Consider the following 25,020-nt stretch of genomic DNA (forward strand, 5'->3'; position numbering starts at 1 on the left):
TTACTCTTGGGCGGTGCTTTTTTCTGGGGGGACGCGTACCCCTAAATATTTTGTGAATCTTTGTACTTTTGTTCATTTAATGCATTCATTTTTCCCGATTTGAACTGTAAAATGGTGGTTTTCTTGAGCCAAAATGAGAGTACCCCTAAACATTTTTTGGGGGGAGGGAGAAGCACTGCTCTTGGGTAAGTGCGCGTAGAATTGCAGCCTTCTGCAGGCATCCACAACCCACGTAAGCCGGGAGGCTTCAGAGCTGCTGATTCACATGTCGATCTATGGGGATCACTGGGTCAATTAGCTTTTGGAAGCCCTTTAGGGTACAGAGCCAGAATCTCTTCTGCAAGCTTAGTTGCGCCCGAATTTCCAACACGATCCACACAGCTCAGTTAAGCCTAAACAACGTTAAAGAGACCCTCTCCGCACGCGAACACACGCATCGTTTTCAAACCCCTGCGTATGCAAGAACCTGTTTCCTCGGAAGGAAATCCCACTGATTTTTAGGGGACTGGGGAGCAGGTAAGGCTGCAATCCTAACCCACATTGGGGGACCTGACTCAAACCAAAAGGGTCTTTATTCTCACCATTTCAAAAAACCCAAAGCGGTGGGCCAAGCAGTCCAAAACTTAAATTTAACTGGATTGCAGATATTTCCAACATCGACAAGAAAGTGTTCGGCGCAATTGATTTATAAACCAAGTATACTTCCCCTTCCTTCGGTCACAACGCGTGTTAAACTGATTTCTACAATGAAACTGACTAAAGAAAGAAGGACCGTAGCCTGAATATGGTATTACTGTATACGTGTATGGAACAAACGAGGGGAAACTGAGTGTCGGCACAAACATACCCCAATCGTGTATTTTATTTTTATTTGTTAAGCTTGGAAGCCCCTCCTCCTTGAAGAATTTCACCCCTGATGTATATGGGATATCCTCCTATTTTTCCAACGCGGGTGACAAAAACCCTCTACGTGCATAAGGAGACAATGCAAACCGCCGCCCCCATAAGACACACACACGTAGGGTGGGGGAACCAAATTTAAAAATGGAAGTGGAGAGAGAGAGAGAGAGAGAGGAGAGGGGACCTCGATTTTTCTCCTCCTCTCATTTGTTTATCTCTGGATTTCCAAACCAGCGACCCCCCCCCCTTTCTTCTTCTTCTTTTTCTTTTCCTAGGAATTCATTTGAATAGCTTTCAAGCTGCAAAATGGAAATGTAGCGCCTGCCCTCTATTTCAGCAGCAGCAGCAGCGTCCTGGCAACAGAGCAATTTTCTATCATCAAGGATAAATGGCATCGAACAGAACATTCTGATAAAAAAAAAGAGAGGGGGGGAGAGGAGGGGAGAGCGAGCGGGGAGGAGGGGGAGCTTTAGCCCGAGAAGACCATGATTGCTGCCCTTCCTGTCCGTCATCCCTTTACAAAACCCTCTCCTCCAAACCTGAGCCGCATGCTGTCAGAGCTAATAATGTCTTCGAAAGAAGGGGGGCGGTGGGGGAGAGCGAGAGAGAAATAGCATTCAGGCACAATGTTCCCATTTATGACATAGAGCTCCTTCCCACCCCCCCACCCCCTCCCCAGCTCCCTTCCCCTTTCAAAAGAAAGGGACACAAATTTTGCAAATATATATACTGTATACAGTATAGCCTTCTTTGGTTGGCTTGGAATTTAAAAAAAAACAAAAACGGAGGAAGTTGCAAGATGCGCCCACCCACAGCAAAACATCAAGCCCTCCACAACGGACTTTCAAGCTCAGGCTGTAAAAAAATAAAATAAAATAAAATCTATAGGATAATAATAATAATAATAATAATAATAATAATAATAATAATGGTGGTGGCGGCTGTTTAAATGCATCAGGGAAATGCATGGGGAAATAAATGTAGAGAGAAAAGGTTGCGATTGCCTTTAGGATCAGATGATCCTCTGCCCCGGTTTTTGCTGGTGCGCAATTGGTCGGGGCCTCTCACAGCGCGCAAGGTGAGCGTCCATAAGGATAGTCCAGGATTCCATACTAATTCGGTAATGGATTGTTTCAATGCCCGTAAAGCAGATTCTCCGCAGTTCCTGGGCCCTGAACCCCGTTGGACTGATGTATATACTTAGAAAGTCGTGCTTGAGACCCATTCGCCAAGCGTTTAGTCCGGGATGCGTTCTAGGACGAAACATAACTCGATTGCGTGGAGTGCAAGTGGAAGGGCGGAAACCGGTCTTAGTTGGATTCTTGCTCGCGAGTAAAGTGTAGGATTCCAGGCAAGCGCCTCCAGGCAAGTTATTGGCACGTTTCAGAGGAATCAGTCGAGCTTAGCACTTCCTCGCTGGATGGGACCAGGGTTTTAATGAAAAAGTGTCGGTCCAACTAACAGTTCTGTAGACCAGGCTGCTAGTCTCATTCATTTCACGTGACTCTAACTACATTCCCCCATGGATGGGATGCTGATGTTTTTCCCAATGGGGCGCATTCTCAAAAATGCACAGTAAGGCAGTTCAGGGTTGTTATGCGAGTTCCATTGAAATTAATGTTCGCTGGTAATTTTATGCTGGGGAGGGAGTCTCCATCCAACTGGACTTCAAATTTAAACAATAAAGAGCTCTTTAAAAAATAAAAGTTGGTCCATAAATGGGGAGTGAGGGGACATAGGGACCCATCAAAATGACAAAAAAGTGTGTCTAGCTGGCAAGTTATCAACACAAAAAGTTGTGGCTGGAGCGCAAATTTGGTGAAGGGTAGTCTACAGATTGTTGAGATAAAATATGTCACGGGTTATGCTGCATTGGCTCTCCAGCCCAAATAATGGCAAGATGCAAGGAGAATCTAGGACTGCATTCTTAATAACCCATAGAAGTGAGTGGAGAGAGGGGGGATTCCCAGTGCCTTCACACAAGCCAGGACTAAGCATGTTACAAATTAAGCATGTTGCAACTTTGAATAAAAGATCCAACTTGTTTAACTTCACTGGCCTCTATGACTTTCATTAAAGTGGAGAAGCGGGATTAGCCTATTGCAGAAGCAAAAACAACAATGCACACACGCACACACCACGTGTGGCCAGATGAGCATGAAATGCCACTGAATTTTCTTTTCAGAGCTCCTATGTATACAAAGCAAGCACAGACTCCTTGGCAGATAACACATTCTCCCCAGCTTTGCTATGCTAATACAACACCTAGGGTGCAAGAGTTTAAGTTGCATGGAATCCTTTTGTTTCCATTTGTTTAGGGCGCCTGCTGTAGCTGACATAAGAGCAACCTTCTGGAGTTAAGGTTTCCAAGTGAGGTAGCTGAGTTAGTCTATTGCAAGGAGAACAATAGAGAGTCTTGTGGAACCTTAAGCTAAAGTCCACTTTATCCAATGCAGTTGGCGCTGGAGACATGAGCAAGTTGGAGTTCAATGGCAGTGAAATGCAAATCCTACCATCCGTGGCAATTCAATTAGCGCTTAAATGCATGCAGAACAATCAATTCAACTAGAGCTTCAATGAATGCAAAATAAGGACAGTGGCCTCTCACAAAAGCAGTGGTTGACACAGTCACCTTAGCATTGCCTCTGTCTGGACCTCAAATAATAATTTATTAAATTTGTATATCACCCTTCATCCAAAGGTCACAGCATAAAGCTACGAGATCAAAACACAAAATACTTAATATAGCAAGAACAAGAACAAACCAATAACACACCTCAGCACATTTAAAGGGAAATAGGGTGCTAATTGAAGGGATGCAGGTGGTGCTGTGGGTTAAACCACAGAGCCTAGGGGTTGCCGATCGGAAGGTCGGTGGTTTGAATCCCCGCGACAGGGTGAGCTCCCGTTGTTCGGTCCCTGCTCCTGCCAACCTAGCAGTTCGAAAGCACGTCAAAGTGCAAGTAGATAAATAGGCAGCACTCTGGCGGGAAGGTAAATGGCGTTTCTGTGCGCTGCTCTGGTTTGCAAGAAGCGGCTTAGTCATGTTGGCCACATGACCTGGAAGCTGTACGCCGGCTCCCTCAGCCAATAAAGCGAGATGAGCGCCGCAACCCCAGAGTCAGCTACGACTGGACCTAATTGTCAGGGGCCCTTTACCTTTACCTAGGGTGCTAATCAGCCACAGACCTGGTTGGAGAGAAACTTTTTCCCCCGCCTGGTGCCTAAATATATTTAATGAAGGTGCCAGGGAAGTCTCCCTGGGGAGAGCATTCCATAAGCAAGGAGCCACTGCAGAAATGGCCTGTTTTGGTGTTGCCACCCTCCGGACCTCTCATGGATGAGGCACATGAAGAAGGGCCTCCAGTGATGATCACAAGTTCCAGCTCAGTTCATATGGGGAAATAAATGAACTAAACTTATTGATAAGGAGTTTTGTTCAGCTGTTGGAATGGAAGGTGGTTTATTGGTTTGTTGGGGGGGCTGTTCTTGTTTTAATTATGTGTTTTGTGTTTTTTATATTGTATTTTTCTGTTGTGAACAGCCCTGAGGTCTACAGATGAAGGGAGGTGTACAAATTTAATAAATAAACAAAATTTAAAAATGATGCTTTGGACTGTGAAACCTGAATACGTAGTCTTGGCTCTCAATTTAATTCACTTGGTAAACCAGAAATACAGTTGACTGTCTTAATGCCTCTAACTCTTGAAAAGTAAAACAATTGCTTTCTGGGACTGGATTATTACCTAATATAGCTAACTAGGATCTCCAGTTCTATGAAAAACACATATATATATGTATACATTTATTTCACACCCTTTTCCCTAAGAAGGAATCAAGGTAGATTACACACACAAAGAATAACACATAATAAACAATCAACAAGCCAGCAACTGAATAAAACAACAATTATGCAGTAAACAAACACTGCGATAATCCCATCATTATTTCAACTGCGCAAATGCAAGTTCAGTTTATTTCAGCAGGACTCCCAAGTAAGTAGGAATCCTGTAGTCCCATCACATCTATGTGTGAGCAAACACCAATGAAATCAATGGAATCTACTTTTGAGATAACACCTACAATCTAGCTGCTAGTCCCTTTGAAGTCAATAGGACACGGTTCAGCTTCAACCAAATCCACAGAATTTGTGACCTGTCAATTCAAACACACCCTCCCAGAGACCCAATAAGTATGTGTTTTCGTTACCTGCTTGGGATTGCAGGAAAAAAAGGGAGGACAAGTGCCCATCAAGCCAGGATGCATGGCTAGTGAGCTGTGTGGAACAAGTTATGCAAGCCTTAGTTGCAGACCATGTCTGTGAACTGGAAGATTTCTAGTCCTTACATTTCACCCTGCTGTTCTGCAGAGGAGCTTGGGACATCCATGTCTCTCCCTTTGTGCTCATAACAGCTCTGTGAAGTAGGATAGGTGGACAGCTAGTGATTGGCCCAATAACACATAGGAACAGCTGTGCACAAATAGAGATTTGAACCTAGGTTTTCCCAGACACTCTGGAAGCTATACCACACTGGCTCTCAGAGGCTTGCTGTGAGGACCAGTGAAGTGGGAGTTACAGGGCATTTTGAAGGCTGGCTCCATTAAACTTCACCAAAAATCAAAACACCAGCATCTGAAGCACATTTTCTAGGACAGAGTTTGTCCCCACCCGATCTTAGTGAGAATTTGCTTTGCCAGTTTTCCAAGTGAGAAAAGCTGCATGGAAACAAGGGGTTATTGTTTTTTAATGTGTATATGATTGCTCCAACTTTTATGATTTATTAGAATGAGGAAATCTATATATGAAGTATGGTAATTCTTCACACTTCATGTGAGGAAACCCACCAAAAGTGTGCAATATTTCAGCACGCGTATTCTTAAATGCCATTTGCCAAGATTCTGAGACTATAGAAGTGATGGGAGGTTTCCTTTTATATTATTCCCCCAGAGACTGTTCAGAAGTCACGTGGCACACCTATGTTACTCAAGCTAAGCAAGGGTAGCCTTGGTTATTCCTGAATGGGGAGACTACCTGGGAACCACACACATACACAATGCTCTGAGCTCCTTGGATGATGAAGAATATGGTACCAATGTAGTAACAAGAACTACTATTCTTTATTAAATTGATATACTGCCCTTCGTCCAAGGATCACAGGGCGGTTCACCATATAAAAACAGAAACATGCACAACAGTGTGCTTTGTTGTGGTTTTAAAGGCATTTTTGAAGTCCACCCAGATCTTACCACCACCAAGATACTCAGAGGCCAATTAAGAGTGTGATCCTATGCATGTGTCCAATAGGGTTTACTCCCAAGTCTCAGTGCTCCCCAGGAAGGAGGCTGCAGGGACTTAGGGACTAGCTGTGAAGGAGGTCTGCTGGTGGGACGACACATGGAAAACTGCTGGGGGGAGCTAAGCATGAAGCGAAGGGCTCAGTGCCAGAGCACATGCTTTGCCTGCAAAAGGTCCCATGTTCAATTCCTGGTATCTCCAGGTGGGTCTGGGAGAGACTCATGCCTGCAACCCTGGAGAGCTATAGCCAGTCTGTATTGGCAATGGTGGGCTATAGATGGACTAAAGGTCTCACTCGGTATATGGCAACTTCCTATGTCAACAGTGAATTGGAAGCATGTCAGGGTGTAGGCATGGTTGCACCAGGTTCAAAGCTCCCCCCGCCCCCATACATTCCCTGGACAAGCCCAATGGATCAGCAGAATGGTATGACAAAATGGCAGGGCAATGGATACAGCAATAAAAAAATAAGGTTGGGTTGCTCTCCCCTAGCACTATTGCCTATTGCGGTAAGCAGAATTACTTGCCTGGTCTATCTTTGGTAGTGGCTCAGCAGCGACAATGCTGAGTGATTTGCTCCGACAGAATAGATGCTTTTTCAAAGAGCCACCAATCTGGACATTTGTAGTCACACTGCATTCCCTCTCTGTTTGTTCATGGAGCTCTACCTATTTCTCTTCCTTTAACCTAACCCTTATGCTTGAGAAACGAAGACCACCCTGTTATGCTATTCTATATTAAAGGTGAAAAGATACTCCCACTTCCAAAATAATATACAACTCTGAGCCCTGGGGAAAGGTTGTAGCTTAACAGCAGAGCACATGCAGAATGTACCAAATTCAGTTCCTGGCATCTCCAGGAAATGCTGAGAAATATTTCCTGTCGGAAGAGCAACGGTCTGTCGGTGTAGACCACCTTTTCAGACTCAGGACCCACTTTTCATGCAAACATGCACCCTTTTCTCAACCTTGTACCATATATTTGCATGGTGGTAGAGCTCCTGTTGCGACCCACCTTGGATCAGGCAGAGACCCACCAGTTGAAGACCAATGATGTGGACAATACGGACCTTAGATGGATTGATGGTCTGAATCAGCATAAGGCTATGTTTCTGGGTGTCATCTGGGTCCAGGGATCAAATGAATGACACGATGCCATCCACAAAGTGTTCAGGGCAATCCTTGATGGGTTGCAACCCTAACCTATCACAGCTCTAATTTATTTACAGTTTTGGCTAGGCAGCTGCTGTTCTTCAAAAGCATGAAGACGACTGCTTTGGATTCTTTTGTTTTGTTTCTTAAAACAAAGTTACCTCTTGAATGTTCAAGTGCTATTGCCCTGGTTTATGCATTTGTAGCAGAACGAGATGGCACCATGCTGGGGTGGTAGGATGGAGAGCTTGACATAAGGAAGTATGCAGAAACCTGACCCACCCCCCACCCCCGCCACACAAACACACCTGCAGTCTGAAATAGTAGTACAGTCCACTCTACCACCTCAGCATTCTTCCCCCTGTTCTCCTGCATGTGACCGCACTGAGTTAAACATTGCCTCCTGTGATGAGCTCACCTATGGGGTCATAGAATTGTAAAGTTGGGTCGGACCACGAGGGTCCTCTTAGTCCAACTCTCTGCAGCACAGAAATGTTTTGCCCAATGTTGGGCTAAAACCCATGACCCTGAGATTAAAAGTCTTGTGCTCTACTGACTGAGCTATAGATCTTAGGGAATTGTCCATGAATGCCTCACCAAACACACACACACACACACACACACACACACACACACAAAACCACAATCAATCAGTGAGGAACATATTGCTACTAACCTGACAGGAAATAATTCCTATTTCAGGGATGGCGAACCTTGACTCAGAGGCCAGATGTGGCCCCCCCAGTTCTTTCTCTCTGGCCCTTGGGACCTTTCCCACGCTTTCACCTGGCTGAAATATATCTTTGAACTCTAATCATGCCTCTGGCTTGTCTGGTTGGAGCCTAGGGAGAGCTGTGAGAGTGTCTACCGCGCAGACAACTTTGCATTTATTACTCCTTCTGCTTTTGCTGATGGCGCCATCATAGGAGCCAACTCCTAGGGGGTGGAGCCGAGAGGTCTTCACACACACCTATAAAATATTTGAGGGGTCTCTTCCCCCCCCCAGTTCATGGGCATTGCCATTCAAATGGTGTCTGTGCACTGTGTCATGTGATTGATTAAGTAGGGCAGGGCTTACTCGGGCCCACCCCAATATTTTATTCAAGTTGGCACCTCTGGGTGCCATCCACTACTGGCACATGGACCCCAGAAGAGGAAGTGTCCCCACTCTGGTCCTCTTTGCTTGCCTTGACCCACCCCAGGACTCATCTGCTCCCTTTTCTCACTTTCTCTGAGCTCCTGAGCAGGCAGGTACAAACGTGTGGAAGATATGGCTGCTTTCTAGAGATGAAGTGGTTGTTGTTTTGGTCCCTGCTGCTTTTTGAATGCATTTTATTTTTTTTGGTTAAAGTATATCTAGGCCCCAGAGGGGTTCCCCCTGAAATTACTGATTGTACTGCTGAGATCAGGGGTCAGCAAACTTTTTCAGCAGGGGGCCGGTCCACTGTTCCTCAGACCTTGTGGGGGGCCGGACTATATTTTGAAAAAATAATAATGAATGAATTCCTATGCCCCACAAATAACCCAGAGATGCATGTTAAATGAAAGCACACATTCTACTCATGTAAAAATATGCTGATTCCTGGACAGTCCGCAGGCCAGATTTAGAAGGCGATTGGGCCGGATCCAGCCCCCAGGCCTTAGTTTGTCTACCCATGGGTGTGATGTTCAAATTGTGGGGTGCTCTCACATGGTAAGGATGCTGGTCAACTGCAGGAGGACTGGGGAGGGTCAAGAGTATTGGGATTCTACGAGAAGCGACCCTGTGCTAGTGGGAGACAAATAGGAAAGGGGTGGAAGGAATACTCCTGGGAGCGTCTCTGTCTCTCTTGCATAACTTTGCAATGTATTGTTTGGAGCAGTGCCTGCAGAAGCCAGGCCCTTGCCTCTTTCTCAATGGGGGAAGCGCCATAAGGTCAGTGGCAGAGCATCTGCTATGCATGCAGAAGGTCCCAGGCTCAATCCCCAGCATCTCTTGATAGGACTGGAAGAGAGTCCTAGCCTGAGGCCCTGGAGAGTCACCACCAGTCAGTTTACTGTAGACAATACTAAGCCAGATCGGCCAATGATCTTAGTTGGAAAAAGGCAACTTCCTATGCACCTGTGTTCTCACCTGGCCCTCCTCCTCCTCCTTCTTCCAGCCCTGCCATTTTTCTCTTAGCTGGCTGGACTTGAGGAACTCTTAACTTTCCATGCAGTAGTCCCTCTTGGACAACAGGCATTGCTAAGTGACTCCATACATATCCCCTGACTCCCCTTCCTATTTTCAATGGTTATCACAAGTTGTTCTAAGGAATGGGTTCTATCCTTTGGATCAGACACCTTGCTACCCACTTTATAAGGCTTGTCTTCTAGTATCTGAAGGGTCCTCATGCAAAAGATGGAGCTGGTTTGCTCCTTGCTGCTTCGGAGGGCAGGAATGGAATCAGTGGGTGAGGAAGTGCAGGGAGGCAGATTTTGCCTACACGTTAGGAGAAACTTCCCTAAGGTTAAGTTAGAGCTGTTCGACAGTGGAAAAGGCTGTGGAGGAGACTCTCCTTTCCTAGGGGCATTTAAGCACCTGCCAGGGATGCTGTCGTGCCAACCCTAGATCACTGCTTGAGTTACGGGGAAGGGGATCAGAACCTTGATCCATCTAGTTCCATGTTTTCTGCACTGACTGGCAGCGGATCTCCAGAGCCTGAGACCAAAATGAATCTGGGGTCTTTACATGCTGAGCTACAAGTCCTTCCCCAAAGGAACAGCTTGGGAGAGCAATTTTGCTATTCTCTGTTGTTATTGACTTATTTGCCTGGTTGGAAATCCCTCGCCAAGTTCGCTCGCTCGCTGGTCTTCTCTCCTCCCCATCCAACCTCTGCGCTTCGAAGATTGATAGGCCTTTTCCAGCGTGGCTTCTCTCTCTCTCTCTCTCTCTCTCTCTCTCTCTCTCTCTCTCTCTCTCTCTCTCTCTCTCTCTCTCTCTCTTTTCCCCCTGAAGCTGTCGACATCTGCAAATTAATACTACTAATTACCCCTCAGTGGAGACTAACCAGATCCTTCTTGATTGGATTTTGACTGCTGTAATTTGGAGCTGCGGCGGTAAGGCCGGAGTCTGCGCAACATAAACCCGCTGGTGGTGACGACTGCCTGCTTTTCACGCTTTTTAAAAGGACAGGGTGTGGAGAAGGAGATTTATCAATTTTCGTGCAACCTCGCTCGAGCAGCGCTGCTGGGTTAGGGCGGTTTGCGGAAATCAGGCGAAAGGCGGCTTAAACCTGCGATCACCGTCGCTCTTTCTAGCCCACGGAAAGGCTTGGAAGATGCTTTCTACACAACTCGACGGGGGGGCGGTGAACCCTACAGAAGGAGGGAGAGATGAAGATACAGGACTTGGGGCTGTGGTTCTTGCATTCTCCTGAGTACTGTCCTTGGACTAAACCCCATAGGAGCCAGTGGGGTGGACTTAATTCCAGGGTAGCCAACGTTGTATAGGAGCCAACTCCTAGGGCCCCAGGTCCCTTCGGTCCCACCAATAAAATATTTGAGGGGTCCAGCCCTCCCCCCAAGTTGATGGGCATTGTCATTCAAATGGTGTGTGCCGTGTCTTGCGATAGATTTTGAGGAGCGGGGCTTAAACCCCCCCCCCCAATATTTTATTCAAGTTGGCACCCTTGCAACGTGGTGCCCTCCATATGCTGTTGGATTAAAACTCCTATCAGCCCCGACCAGCCGCCAGGACTGCTGGGAATCTCAGTTCAACAACAACATGACTATCTCCACTTTCATGACTCATAGGATCGGGACACAAGAGGATGCTTTAGATTAGAAAAGGCAGGTCATTGGTCTGCCTAGTTCTGTATTGTGGGTCCTGGCTGGAAAATGGCTCTTAATTAAGAGTTTCAGGCAGGAGCCTGGCGACTGAACCCGGGGACCCTTTTGGCACTCAGAGCACGTGCTCTGCCCCATTCCCTTGGACTGCACATCGGGGCGTCGTCACGGCCACGTGGGCTTGCGTGCAGAGGCCATGCTCGGCTATGCATTTCTATCTGGTGGCAAGGGTTCCAACTTGAATAAAATATTGGGGGGGGGGGGCAGATAAGCCCCACCCCTCATAATCGATCACACGACGCGGTGCATGCACACAATGTAAACAGCAATGCCAATCAAGTTCGGGGTGGTTCGGCCTCCACAAATATTTTATGGAGTTGGTTCCTATGTCTGATGTCAAGTCCCACGGGGAATATTACGTAGGATCACTCTGCACAAATTCGCGGTAGAATTGAGCGGCTCCCTTTCCAGAGAATCGCAAGGAAACAGCGCTATAAATAAATTCGCTTCGAAATGGGACAGATCACAGTCTTGAGCTAGATTTCCTCTATTGCCCTTTAAAGCACAAACTTCCTCCCCAAACCAATCCCTTGGCAGGTTCAACTAGCCAATCCTCGATTATAGTCTTTCTTTCTTTCTTTTTTGGGGGGGGAGAACCGCACTGACACAGGAATGTCACATAAAACAGACCTCCCCACCTAAGGAGCTCATGAGTCGCATTTACAACGCTAGCTGAGATTATAATCTCGACAGATCAGCCGTTTCTAAATGCTTGCGTCCAGTCAGATGTCGATGCATTTGGGTCTTGAGAAAGAGACAGGGAGCCTCAGCTAAGGAATAAAATAATTAAGGCTGCAACCCCAACCCCTCTTGCTTGGGAGTAAACCCCATTGACTGCAGTAGGACTTACTTCCGAGTAGACATGGGACTAACGCGGGGATAGAATATGAGATCTTTAACAGGGTCCGCCACGTCTTCTGCGGTTTGGGAAGAAGAGTGCTGTGTAAGTCGCAAGTCTACGCAGCAGTATATATTTACACCAATCCCTACCTGGACCGAAGGATAATTCTCAGTTGTCTACATTTATCCGGCAGATCCATGTCTTCTATTATTATTATTATTATTATTATTATTATTATTATTATTATTATTATTATTATTAAGAAATGATGGAGCACAGATCAATGACTGAACAACATTGACCAGGCACTTTCTTAAGTTCATTACCCCCTTCCTTACCCCCCGAGCTGACTTACACAGACTTCTGGGGCGGCCTCCCACCCCGCGCTGACCAGACCCAGCTCAGAATTCCTCCCGAAAGTGACCGGAAGTTCGAAACAAGTCGCTCTCAGAGTGGCTGCAAAAGGGCCGGCAGGCAGATCTGCGGAGGGAAACGGGGCGCAGGGGCAGACCTTGACTGTCGCCGTCCGTAACGTGTGGCTTTAATTACATGCCTTCCGGCTTAGCACAGTTACAGAAGAGGACGTAGCGCAAAATGTATTCCCGCGTGGTACACATGGAAAGCTGCTCCTTTCTTCTTTGCATTTGTGGGGGGGGGGGGATGATTTCATCACCATCGACCGCTCTATGTGTCACCCCAATTCTGCGATTGGCTTCATGGGGTCTAGGGGTGGGGTTGGAGCTATTCATTAACAATACGTAAAAGGATAACCCCTCGCTCATTGCACGTGTCAGACACGACTGTCTATGTGACCTTGGAGGCGTTACTACGCTTGGGCCTCAGTTTCCTATTCATTTGCCATAAAAGAAGGAAGAATGAATAGATGGACGGACGGACGGGACAATCAGACCAGGAATAAATTATTCTGGCATCAAAATGAAATAGTTCCCTAGAAGAGGAATTAAACCCATCAGTGTAACTAAAGCCAACGCGATAGGTTGAGCCCTGTTGAAGTCATTGGAGGCGGAATGGTCTTTCATTGAATTATGGAGCGGCTCTATTAATTTGCAATTTTTTAATTAAATGTACGTGACAGAAAGATGCTACTTTCAACATAGTGGTAGGCCTCCCTCCCGCCTCCCTCCCTCTCTCTCTGTGTGTCTGTCTGTGTCTTACGTCTCTCCCCAGAGTTAATAGATAATGGATCTCTCAATGGATCGCTTATACGTAATTAATTTTCACTTATGTTTCGTTGTCTACCGAGAACTTGATGAAGAAGCCGCTCAGCTTATAGGGACGGAAGCTGCCAGGGAGGGGAAAGCCAGCGAGTTTTGTCCAGTACTGTATAGTTAGATAATTAGAATTTCCTGAGTAAAGAAATGCAGGGGCGAAAGTGGGGGGGGGGGGGGGAGAGAGAGAAGCCAGGGCAACTGCATTAATTAAATCAACTCCAACAGAAACATGAAAACTTCTGCCTCTGTCTCTGTCTCGTGTGTTTACTACCAGCCCATGCCACGCTTGGTAAATGTATTCTTTGAAGGTAAGAGTAAATAATTGCCTTTAGCGCAACAAGGGGAAGCGACGCGGAGGCTTTTTGAAGCTCGCTAAAAATAAGCTACAAGAGAAAGCGAAAAAGCTGAAGGTGGAGGAGAAAGAGGGAAGGAGGCCATCGCGATAATTTGATGCAATTAAAGTGTCTGCCTTCATTTGCCGAGGCGATCCTCGCTCTCTCTGGCTCTCGGCGATGCTCTTGGAGATGTAACAAAAGAGAGAGAGAGAAGATCCGGCCGGTGGGTCGGTTCCTTGCAGCGAGAAGGAGTTCGCTGCTGGACCGTCTGAAATATTGATGGACGGGGCTGCAACTCGATCGGAGATGCAGGCAGGAGAGCGCCGCGTCTCTGCTTAAGTAGCCAGCTCTGAGAAATTGCAGCCTTCGCTCGCCGCCCGGCTTTAGAAGGGATTAGAAAACGAAATACGGAAGAAAAGTCCATGGATGCTGGTTGTTGCGCTTTTGCGCGCGGACGCAATTCTCTGGCTAGGGCCGGGGCGCTCGATCCGAGGTCTTTCCCCCCCTCAGAAGTAAACCCCACAGGTTCCGATGGGGTTGTAGGTTGAATCGACCCCGCCGCCCCCACTCCACTTCCTCCTCTCCTCTTTCCCTTTCTCATTTCAGCAAAGCCAAAGCAAACTTGTGGGCAGACAGGAATCCACCCAAGCGCCTGATCCCCCTGGCACATTCCGAACTTGGAGACGGGCCGACCTTCTCCCATAGAAAATAAGAGGAATAAGACAAGATTTGTAAAAGCACATCAAGAAGGGAGAATAGTACGACACAGCCAGAATAATGGGGCCAATAAATCATCGTGGAAAACGTCTCGTTGGTGAATTGGCCTCTGAACTGCTGCTGCAGTCCTGATTTTAATTTCCACGGAGTCCTGAGTTCCAACGTGGGCTCAGAGGGAGGCTTTGGTCCAGAGGCTCCCTCTGGACTCCAACCCACCTCACAGGGATGTTGTGAGGGCATAATGGAGGAATGCCAGGCACACAATCCCAGCGGTTAAAGGCAGGATTAAAATGAAGATATAGCTGGTGGTAGTGATTTATTAGTAGCAGTATTTAATATTTAGTTGCAGTATTTAATACTATCAACAGAAGAGCAGCAGCAGCAGCAGCCATCGCCCTTGGAGCGATCCGTAACTTGGAGAAGCGAAAATGTTTGGAATGAAACTGATGTGGAGGAGAGCAGCAGCCGAAAAACTGGTCCGTGGAGGGAAGAAGGGGTGCTGTGTGACTGCGCTGGATTTGAACCACATCCTGAGCACGCTCCTAAAAAGTCAGCCCTCATAAGTAGGAGGAGGAGAAGGAGGAGTTGTGGATCCCGGCCAGAGACTATTGAGGTTTGGAGTAAAGGTTGGAAGGTACCAAACAGTCCCCAGTTAAGGAATCGCTCGGCTTTTAAGGCGTTTGCCCCTGAAGCCAGAAGAAACCGTTCTGAAACAGTATCTCGAATTAAGACAAGGTGGCGGTGGTTTAAATAGAAGCAAGGAAAGAGAGGGTCTTAGCAGGCTGTTATCCTAAGCAGCACAGCAACGGGGGGAATAAGGCCAATTGATTTCTTAGTGAGCATGCTGAGGATTGGGGGGCGGCCTTAGCTGCCTTCAGGATCCAGATGAAGGGTCACCGTGCGTGGCAGATGTTGTGAGGACAGGACGCGTTCACACGGGGAAGCTGCTGCCTCGGATTCCACCAGAACATGCGCATCAAAACAGTGCACCACCTACTGCTAAACTCCCGAGACTCTGCACCCTGATCATCCCACATCCCCAGTTTAGTTCCTCACCCACCGGCTTTTACACCCCCATCCCAGGGAAAGTCATTGTTCCTAACCCCGCCCCCCTCTCCCGCAGGGCTTTGAAAGCGCTCGATCGCCTCCCCAGCAGCACACATTGAACCCATCTGGAAGAAGGATCCGGTTTAAATTACAGGACAAATCTGTACAAGAGACAGTGGCTGGGTCTCTGTGGATCGTTCCCGTCTGCCTTCCATTATTTTGACCCAGGGTGCTGTGCAGCAAACGCTGCGTGTGTGATCCATCTGTGTAGGCTTTCCTCCCTCCCTCCCCCCCTCTCCCTTCTCCGCTTGCTCCCCCCCCCCCCCCCGCACGCTCTCCGCCACTTCCTTCACACTAGCGGTATGGAAAGCCCTTGACGCCTGCCAGTCTGTTATAATGCTCGTGGGTTTACAATCCAGAAAGCGAGGAAGGAGGAGGAGGGGGAGGAGGAGAAAAGAAAGTGTGTGTGCCGCGGGGGTGCCGGGGGGGGGTGCGCGCGCGGTGGAGAGCGTCTTCTCCCCTCCATCCATTCTCGGACTGGCAGCGTTTAACTCCCTGGCTTCTCCTTAAAATAGCTCGCTTTCATCTAGAGGAGGTGACCTCTTTTTGTGGGATCCTTTGCTTCCCACTCGCTCGCTATTAAGGAGATGACAATATGACATCCCGGCAGAAGACGAAGAGCAAATGTGTTTGGGGGTAAACAGGGTTGGGGGAAGCGCTGGAAATGTGATCAGCAGATGGAGAGGGGGGTTTGGGGGGCGGGAGGTTAGCCTGAGAGGGAGGGAGGGAAGGAAGGAAGGAAGGAAGGAAGGAAGGAAGGAGAAAAACTTTTAAGCAAATGCTTATATTTGAGAATAGTGTCAAATTTTAGGAGGTGGGTAAAATAATAATAATAATAATAATAATAATAATAATAATAATAATAATAATAATAATAATAACGATGACGACGACGACGAAGGATTGAGGCAGGTGCCTTTTCATTCAGCTCGCACTTCTCATTCACTCCTAATTAGCTCTCTCCTACTGATGTCAAGAAAGTGGCTTGCTCGGATGGATATTAAAGGTTGGTAGAGGCAGCGCTGCCTTTCTAGACCATCGCGCCAGAAGGACTCGCGATTCCAGCGCTTTTTCTCCGCAGGACAGAGAGATGTCTCTGAGGCATCTCAGAAGCTGGGCACCAGCTTAGAAAGACACACACGTTTCAGGGATCTTGCTCCTAACAAGTGAGCTGTACACGTGCACTGCGATCCTATAGAAGTCTGCTGAGATGGAAGTCCCGTTGGGATCAATGGGGCTTATTCCCATGGATGAGATGGCGCAAGTTTTGCTGTATAATCCCAAGCACTGAGAAGTGTGTATCCTGGTAAAGCACTCTTACTATGAAGTAAGCTCCACTGAGTACTGTACTACAGGAATTACTTCTGAGTGAACGTCCTTAGGATGGCGGAGCAAATGCACTATGCATACGTTAATATCCCCAGAAGTATCCATCCATCCATCCATCCTTATCTCTCTATCAACCTACCTACAGAGTGGGCTATGTCCCAGGAATCGCGTCTTTGTGTGTGGATTGACTTATTTTGTCCGTTCCCCACAAACCTGTCTCCAGCTCAGACTGGGACTCTTCCAGATTCAATGGATTCTGAAATAGGTGATACCCATTTCGTTATTTTCCTGCGTTTGAGGTCTGACTCTTTAGGGGTTTTTTCCTTGAGAACAAGACACTGTGTCACAATCTTATCTGCTCTGAGCCTGTGGCATAGGGCGAGCTGGAAATCAAATGAAGGAAGGGAGAAAACAGATATCAGTTATCTGTGTACACACAAGCCAAACTTTAGGGGTCAGCTTAAATGGATCAGTTTCATGTATTCGTGCGCGCGCGCGCTCTCTCTCTCTCGCACGCATATAACGGATTACATCAGAGTAAGATCAGAAAGCAGAGAGTTCCTCACTCCCCCTCTCTCATTATTTTAAAGGAAAACAAAAGAAACATTTTCTCTTTTTGAGCCCATTTTAACATGGTGTGCGCGTGTGTGTGCTCTATATATTATACATCCCTAAATACAAATATATATATATATTAACAATCCTGCACATGTCTTAATCAGAAGTAAGTTCCAGTGAATTCATAGAGGACAGCAGTTTAAGCCTCTTTTCTCTCTTTCTTCCAGACACTGGGGCTGCCAGCCTGTTATCTGGAAGTAACCTCAGGGGACTTACATATGAGTAAGAGTGCAAAAGACTGGTGTCTCACAGCCCAATCCTATCCGTGTTTATTACGAGTCCCGTTCAACATAAGCCATGTTTAATTCCGATCAAATATGACCGGGCTCAGTTTACAAAGCGCTCAAATACTCAAGTAAACTGTTTTCTTGTTCATGTCGAGATTTTTTTTGGGGGGTGGGGGCTGTCACGAGGGGCATCAGATATATATATATATATACAGTGCCAGCTGTTCTAGAAATTCGTGAACAAGACTTTGGTAGCAGCCCTGCAACCCCTACTTTCCCGGTGCGCATATATATATATATATATATATATATATATATATATATACATATATATATATATATAATACACACACACACAACCTTGAAATGTTTTCAAACATATTTTGCTTGGTTTTAAATTGACACGCACACACCCAGAACTAAAAAGTTAAATACAGAACTAAATTGCACGCATGGGTTTCTGAAAAGCCTCCACCATCACCAGGAATCTGGTGGAACCGTTAAAGAGGAACAAATGATTTCTATATTGAAAACGCTCTTTCTAACCCGCCTCTCAGGGCGCATTCCCTTGCAAGGCGGTGTACAAAATTGTGTTAACAAACCAGAACGCTGTCGCAGTAAAAACCATATCACAGGCCCTCAGAAAATAGGCAGTATCAATTAATCCATAGAAACCAACAATAATGTGGGGGCCACACATATTTTTTTGCGGGAGTGAATCTGCCAGATGTGAGGCCATGACTGAAAAAACCCTATCCCATGTATCTCTTGGCAGGACCTACAGTGTAAGCTTCCGTGAACCAATGTCCACATTCTAGCCCATGAAGCTTTTATCATAATACAATTTGGGATATTTGAAGCCTTGCAAGACTCCATTGTTTTTGCAGCACCCTGTTACTTTTTAAAGAATATGTGCGTAGATGCCCTCAAAGAATGCAGAGCGCCATCCGCGCTGCGAAATTATTTATTTGCTTATTTCACCTTTCCACAATCGGTCCCCAGGGCGGCTAACAACAATTCAACATAAAATAATGCCATCAAGTTGCATGCAAAGGGAGCTGCTTCCATTCATTTCAGGACGAACGTTTTGGTGGGTTTCTCATCCTCCACCACCCCATGCCCCAAAAAACCTTGTATGAGATAAGCTCAAGCGTCCCCCTCCCCCAAAACTCTGGTCTATAAACCCTTTAAGCAAAGGAATAAAATATACTGTGTAAGATGTCGCGTTTGACAGTGGAATGAATTATATGAGCGACCCAGTGGACGCTACCAGGAGTTTTGGAAGTGTGTCTGATTGACTTTCTACCGACTCCGCATAAATCACTCTAAAAATAGGACCCCCGTTTCCTGTTGTTCTCGGAATGTATCTATTAACACAAACTCGGGAAGGGGAGGAGGCGGAGAAAAGGGAACACAGACCGTCCCTACTACCGAGTGTTCACACGCGACAGTATGTGCGCAAGTGGTTTCGGTGCTGCGCCTACTTTTCCTAAGTACAAAGAGGTCTCTCTGGGGTTAGGAAAATGCGTTCGGGTCCGAGTTGCATAAGGAGCTAGGCTGGTTTGGAAAGGTCCTTCCATTGGCACCAGTAGGACCCATTAAATAGAGCTTTGTGGTCGGCGGCTGCCAGGCAGATTCTGTTCAAAGACACACTTATTTCCCTGGGTTGCAGATCGGGACATCTATTTACTTCCAAATTTCGCGGCCATCGAGGTCGATTTCTTCGTCATCAAATACTCCCAACCCTCTCTCTTTCTCACATTCAGGATCCACCGGGTCTTAAGCTCCCGGTATGAAATATGCTATGCGCAGGAGAAATAAATAACTTAAAAGACCCACTGATTGCATCTGTCAATATCCTGCGTGCATCTGGCGGGGGATGAGGGGACGGGCGGAAATATATTGTTTCTCTTCCAACAAATTCACTCTTAGGAGTTTGGGAAGAAGCCTTTTCTCGGTAGCTCCTTGCAGTATCAGGAGCGAGCGAAATATGTGCGCGAGAGTGTCTCTCTGAGTGTGCTTTAATACACCCTAGGTGAAAAATTCATGGCGAACGTTTGCGTGGAAGGGAGGCCCATCACTGGCTTCAAAGCGCGCAGTGTGCGTGGATCACAACAGTTTTACACTCTCGATCTGACGCACATCATGTAGACCTTTCCCATTTTTCACTGGCGTGTGTGTGTGTGTGTGTGTGTGTGTGTGTGTGTGTGCAGTCCCACTCTTGGAAAGCGACTGTTGCTCCCAAGATAAATGCGTTCGCGATGTACTGGACCCGCTCCGAAAGTTCCATCCGGACCCACGAGGAGAGCCGCGCAGCGCGATCCTAACCACTTTTAATCCAAAATAAGTCCTAAGAGAGTTACTTACCACGAGGAGAGGAAGCGTGCTTTGGATTGCGGCCCTAAGAAGCCCTTTGCTGCATCCAGCACCGGGATGCTTAAATATAAGGGAGGATTTGGCTGCAGTAGGAGGTCCGTAACCCAAAGCAAACACAGTTCGGCCTTGATTCCGGATTTTCTGCAAGGGAAAGGGGGACAACTCTCTTAGTTACAGAGAGACGAGAGGAAGAAACCACGGCTGTCTTTGTGTGCATGTGTTTTAAGCGGGGTTCTACTGGTTTGAAACTACTCCTACGAAACGGCCTCTCCCGCTTCATTATCTTAATTCTAGAGGAATCTCATTTGAAGGACCGCGAAGCAATTTGGGGAGGGGGGAGCCACCGAGATGTTGAATCAATTTCCACAAAACAAGAAAGGCCTGTAGAAGTAACTTTGCCACACCATTTTATTAGATGGTTTCCCGTAGAGCCTGCCAGCTTAGACTATGAGGAGCTCCATGGACTAATAGCCTCTCTCCAATTTAAGGAATATTCTTGCGTCCTTAAAGCCAGAAAGACCTTCCAAGCAAATGTGCAAGGGTGTGTGTGTGTGTGTGTGTGTGTAGATCTTATATTTGACAGGTTTGAGGGCCTCGCTTTTGACAGTTTATGTTCAGTTCCTTACAGCCACTACACCTCAAAAAAAAAAAAAAAAAAATCCACGGGAGAGAAAGTTGCCGGCTTTCTCACACGGTGCGATTTATTTCGAGACCCGTGTAAACGAACACCAAGTTATTCCTGCGGATTCAAAGGCTACTTATACAGGTCTAATTTCCTTAGAATGAACCTTGTAACTGAGCTCGTCTTAGCAACCAAACACCCTCCCCAAGTCAGGCTTTTCCTTGCAATGAGGCCTGAGGAAAGCCGCTGAGGAAACCAAGTAGTGATGGGATGAGCGGAGAAGGAAATAAAATGGTTTAGAATAGTATCTCTGTGCTTATTCTGTGTGCAATTTCGCTTAATGGCTTTATCTCTACAACTTCGTTGAACTAACGAGTGGTTCACAACTAAGTTTTACTCAGCATAGACCCAGCGAGGTGAGTGAACATGCCTAAGCTGTGTCCAGGAATTTCTGTAGGTCTAGTAAGGTAAAGGGACCCCTGACCATTAGGTCCAGTCGTGACCGACTCTGGGGTTGTGGCGCTCATCTCGCTCTATGGGCCGAGGGAGCCGGCGTTCGTCCGCAGACAGCTTCCAGGTCATGTGGCCAGCATGACTAAGCCGCTTCTGGCGAACCAGAACAGCGCATAGAAACGCCGTTTACCTTCCCGCCGGAGCGGTTCCTATTTATCTACTTGCACTTTGACGTGCTTTCCAACTGCTAGTTGGCAGGAGCAGGGACCGAGCAACGGGAGCTCACCCCATCGCGGGAATTCAAACTGCCGACCTTCTGATCGGCAAGTCCTAGGCTCTGTGGTTTAACCCACAGCGCCACCTGCGTCCCTCTGTAGGTCTACTCTGAAGTAAAAATGCCATCCAGCGGGTCTGAATGTAACAGAGCCACAGGCCAATCTCACCCAGTGAAAGTGCTGTGCTTGTGGGCGCCATATCCTGAACAAGTACATGATCTGAAATAAGTCCCCGGCCGCGGTTGGGGCTCTCCCCCAGTAACCGGACTTTAAAGGGTCATAGCCTCGATTGGGAGACAAACCCTTATTTATTTAGGAAGAGCTTACTTCCAATGCAGCTTGAGTATCTCATACTAAATCCTTGATTTCAGGTGGGGAAGACAGAGAACCTCTCGGCTTCGGATTATCCTTCTGGGCCCTTTACATTCTGGCCTGCTAAACCGAAACGCTTCCCTTCGGATCTGACTAGAACAGAAAGATTAAGGAACGGGGTGGGGGGGGGAGGAGATAAGAAGTAACTGGGAAACGTTGCTTTCTGTATAGGCCATAAATGCACAGCGTGCGTCTTTTGTGGAAAAAAATCGCGGTTTTCTATGTGGGTGAAGAAGGAGGGGAGGGGGGAAACCACCCACCCACCCCCACCCCCGCTGTCACTACTTCACCCCCCCCTCCACGGCTAGGCCCGGGGTTCCTCAGCTTCGGGACCAGCGAGGACAGCTCCACCTACCGCCACTTCTCCCCGAGAACGACCTCGCCTTCAGATTCCCCAGGGGCTTCCTCCGCACCCTCCCTGGAAGGTAACGAGAGGCTGAACCAGGTATCCCTCCGGGATAGGCCTCGCCCTTCCTTCTCCGCTGGAGAACTGGCACCCTGTGGGAAGCGGGGACTAAGGGATCGATCCGAGGGTGGCTGGGGAGATCAGCAGCAGGAGATCTCCCACACCGGCTAGGGGAATTGAGGTTGGAAACGGGCAGGAGGCACATTTTAGCTGCGTCCCCCCAAGCGCCGCTCCCTAAAGGTGTGAGAGGCTCTTTCCCAACAGGATCCTGAAAACAATAAATATTTACGAGCAGCAGCGAGGCTCCTCGAAGTCAAGAGCCATTCACACCAGCCAATGGGAGCCTCGGAAAGTTAACGCCAGCCCGGTGGATTTGGATAATGGAGCAATTGCCAGGATAAGACCCGGGGAGTTCAACCAGTTAGGGGTGGCGAGAGGAAAACCCCGGTGAGAAAAATCGTTCGGGGAGTTTGTCGCTCTATCATTTATCCATCCATCCTAGACACATTAAAGAGAGGTCGGCGCCACCTGTGCGGATGGATTAAAAATCGCCATGCAGACTTTGCCAAGAGTTGTGTTTGTCTATAGGTAGAGCGGCGTATGTTAGCAAGAGAACCGAAAGCATCAACAGAGCCAAAATAATAGCAACTGGTCTGCTTTGAGGTAAGAGACTCGTGATCACAACCATGCTAGGTACGCCTCGACACCTTGATGCTGTAGTCTGGGTGCCAAAGAAGCTCAGAACAGGGATGGCAACTTAGGTAGAATGATATCTTGTATTTGGGGCAATTCCACCGCAGGTGGGTGGGTATGCAAGCTTTCGAGCTGCACCGAGTTCTTCCGCCTCGTGTGTAGCTTAGAAGTTGGCGTATTTCTATATCAACAGAGTTGGACCAATAAAAGAGATCACCTTACTATGTGTATGTGCGTGCATAGCGCGTGTATGTGTCTGTTACGTCAGTGATGGAACAGAACAGATAAAGGATATACATCTCGCCGAGCATTTTAGAAAGGTCCCCATTCAAAGGAGGCGAATGAATAGATTGATACAAACGATAATTCTATACACATTTCTATATAGGGATTCGTTCCCTTGGATATCACAAACTCTCAAAGAAAGGGGGGGCAGTTTACCCACCAACATATTTGCCTGGTGAGCTGCTTATGGATCTCGCAGCCTCTTCCCCCGCCCCGCTCCACGCGCGCGCGTTTCTCTCCTGATTTTATTTCCTTGAAAATAAAACCGCTTGACGATTTCGCTCTCATATCATCTGCTTTAACAGAGGTTCGTGTGGCAGGACACAAACACATATATAGCCACAGATGGATCCTGTGCGAGTTCACTCCGAATTCATTGCCAGTGAGTTCAAATGCGGACTTACCCTCAGGTAAGCGTGCATAGGAATTGCAATCCTAGAAAAGCACCGGACAGAGCTTTTCAGAAAGAGAGAGAGAAAGAAAAATAAATAACACCGACAACAGAAACTCTCCCTAACCCAGTCCTCTCTCCACTCCCCAGTGTTTTCCGAAAAGCAAAAGAAAAACGCGACTGTTCTTGGCACCTGCAGAAAACCGCTTCCCCGACGGTTGTTAACAAGAAGCTGGAGGGTATAAAGCAATAAACCTGCCAAATCTACCTGCGCGTTAGTTACACCCTAGGAAGAGTTACAGATGGGTAGCCGTGTTGGTCTGCCATAGTCAAAACAAAAAAAATTTAGGAAGAAAGTCTCTCAGGAAACTGGCAGCAGAACGCTAGTTGGACCTTCGCTCAGCTCTCTTAAATATTAAAAATCGCGCCACTCCATAACCACCTCTCTCTCTCTCCCCACCACCACCCCAGTTCTTCCATAGGACTAGGAACATTTTTAATTTTTTTTAAAAAAGGGCATTGGAGATTTGTAAATGCCCGTCTCGGGTTACCCTATTCGAGTGTCGGAGTATGACTCTTGTTAAGAACTCCGCGAACAAGGCAAGACACTTAGAGCTGCATTCAGAGTTACTGAACCGACTCCAGAGGCTCCAGGAGTTAAACGCCGAGAAAGAGGGGGGGAGGGGGGAAACAGCCCATCATCTCTGAAAGAGGCACACACTCCCCCCCCCCCACCGCACACACACTCCCTGTCCCGTGAACAAGTTACCCAACAACAGAGCGGTGATCTCTCTGCCTTACCCATCTCAAAGCGCAACCAAACCTTTTGAACGCAAAGCGCAACGCGCAAAATGGCAAGATCCGTGGGATTCTTAAGAGCCAACTATTTGCTTAAGGTTTGTCATGACCTGGCGAGAAGGAAGGCGGGGGGGGGGGGAGAGAGAGAGAGAGAGAGAGAGAGAGAGAGAGAGAGAGAGAGAGAGAGAGAGAGAGAGAGACTCTTCTTGATCCTTCTCAATGCCAGGCCTTATTTAAAAATAAATAAATACTTGCCAGATCCGCAACAAACAAATCTCGTAGCAATGTCATATCACACGTCCCCTTGGTCTGGATAAATCCCCCCCCCACCTCCAGGAGAAAAGTTGCCGATGTAGGGAAAGCCGGCAGGTTTATCAGCCTCTCCAACTTTCTCTAGCTTCTTCTCTCCCCCACCCTTGAAAGCGGTCTGGTTTTCCCCCCCCCTACCTGACTCCTTTTCCGTAAATCTCCAAGGATCCTAATGTTTCCCTGCTCAGTGGACGACAGATTCTTTTTTGTCTAAAAAAAGAAAGCACAAGCTGATTTGTCCCCCAGAACGAGAACGCGATAGATCCGCTGGCGTGTTGGTTCCAACTTAATGTCTTTCCCCAGTCCATCTTTCCGAGAGATGTGGCGATACCACCTGGATGTTCTGTTATAAATCCCCTAGCAAATAATAAATGGATTAATAATAACAAGGTATGAGGTTCTTTTTATAGAAAAAAATGG

General features: G+C 47.3%; 1 long non-coding RNA gene across 2 annotated transcripts in view; it reads right to left on the reverse strand.

Moving 5' to 3' along the window:
* LOC114607539 (uncharacterized) overlaps positions 1-25,020 on the reverse strand; it is a 61,427-nt gene that overhangs the window by 26,880 nt on the left and 9,527 nt on the right. The window contains exon 1 of one of the 2 annotated variants that reach the window (XR_003709169.2): positions 24,739-24,939. The exons of the other annotated variant lie outside the window; for it this stretch is intronic. This is a non-coding gene — a long non-coding RNA (uncharacterized LOC114607539). Of the gene's footprint in view, positions 1-24,738; positions 24,940-25,020 lie in introns of those variants that run through there. 2 annotated transcript variants of the gene reach the window in all.

Source organism: Podarcis muralis, chromosome 12 (genome assembly GCF_964188315.1).
Source record: "Podarcis muralis chromosome 12, rPodMur119.hap1.1, whole genome shotgun sequence".
Classification (NCBI taxonomy): Eukaryota; Metazoa; Chordata; class Lepidosauria; order Squamata; family Lacertidae; genus Podarcis; species Podarcis muralis.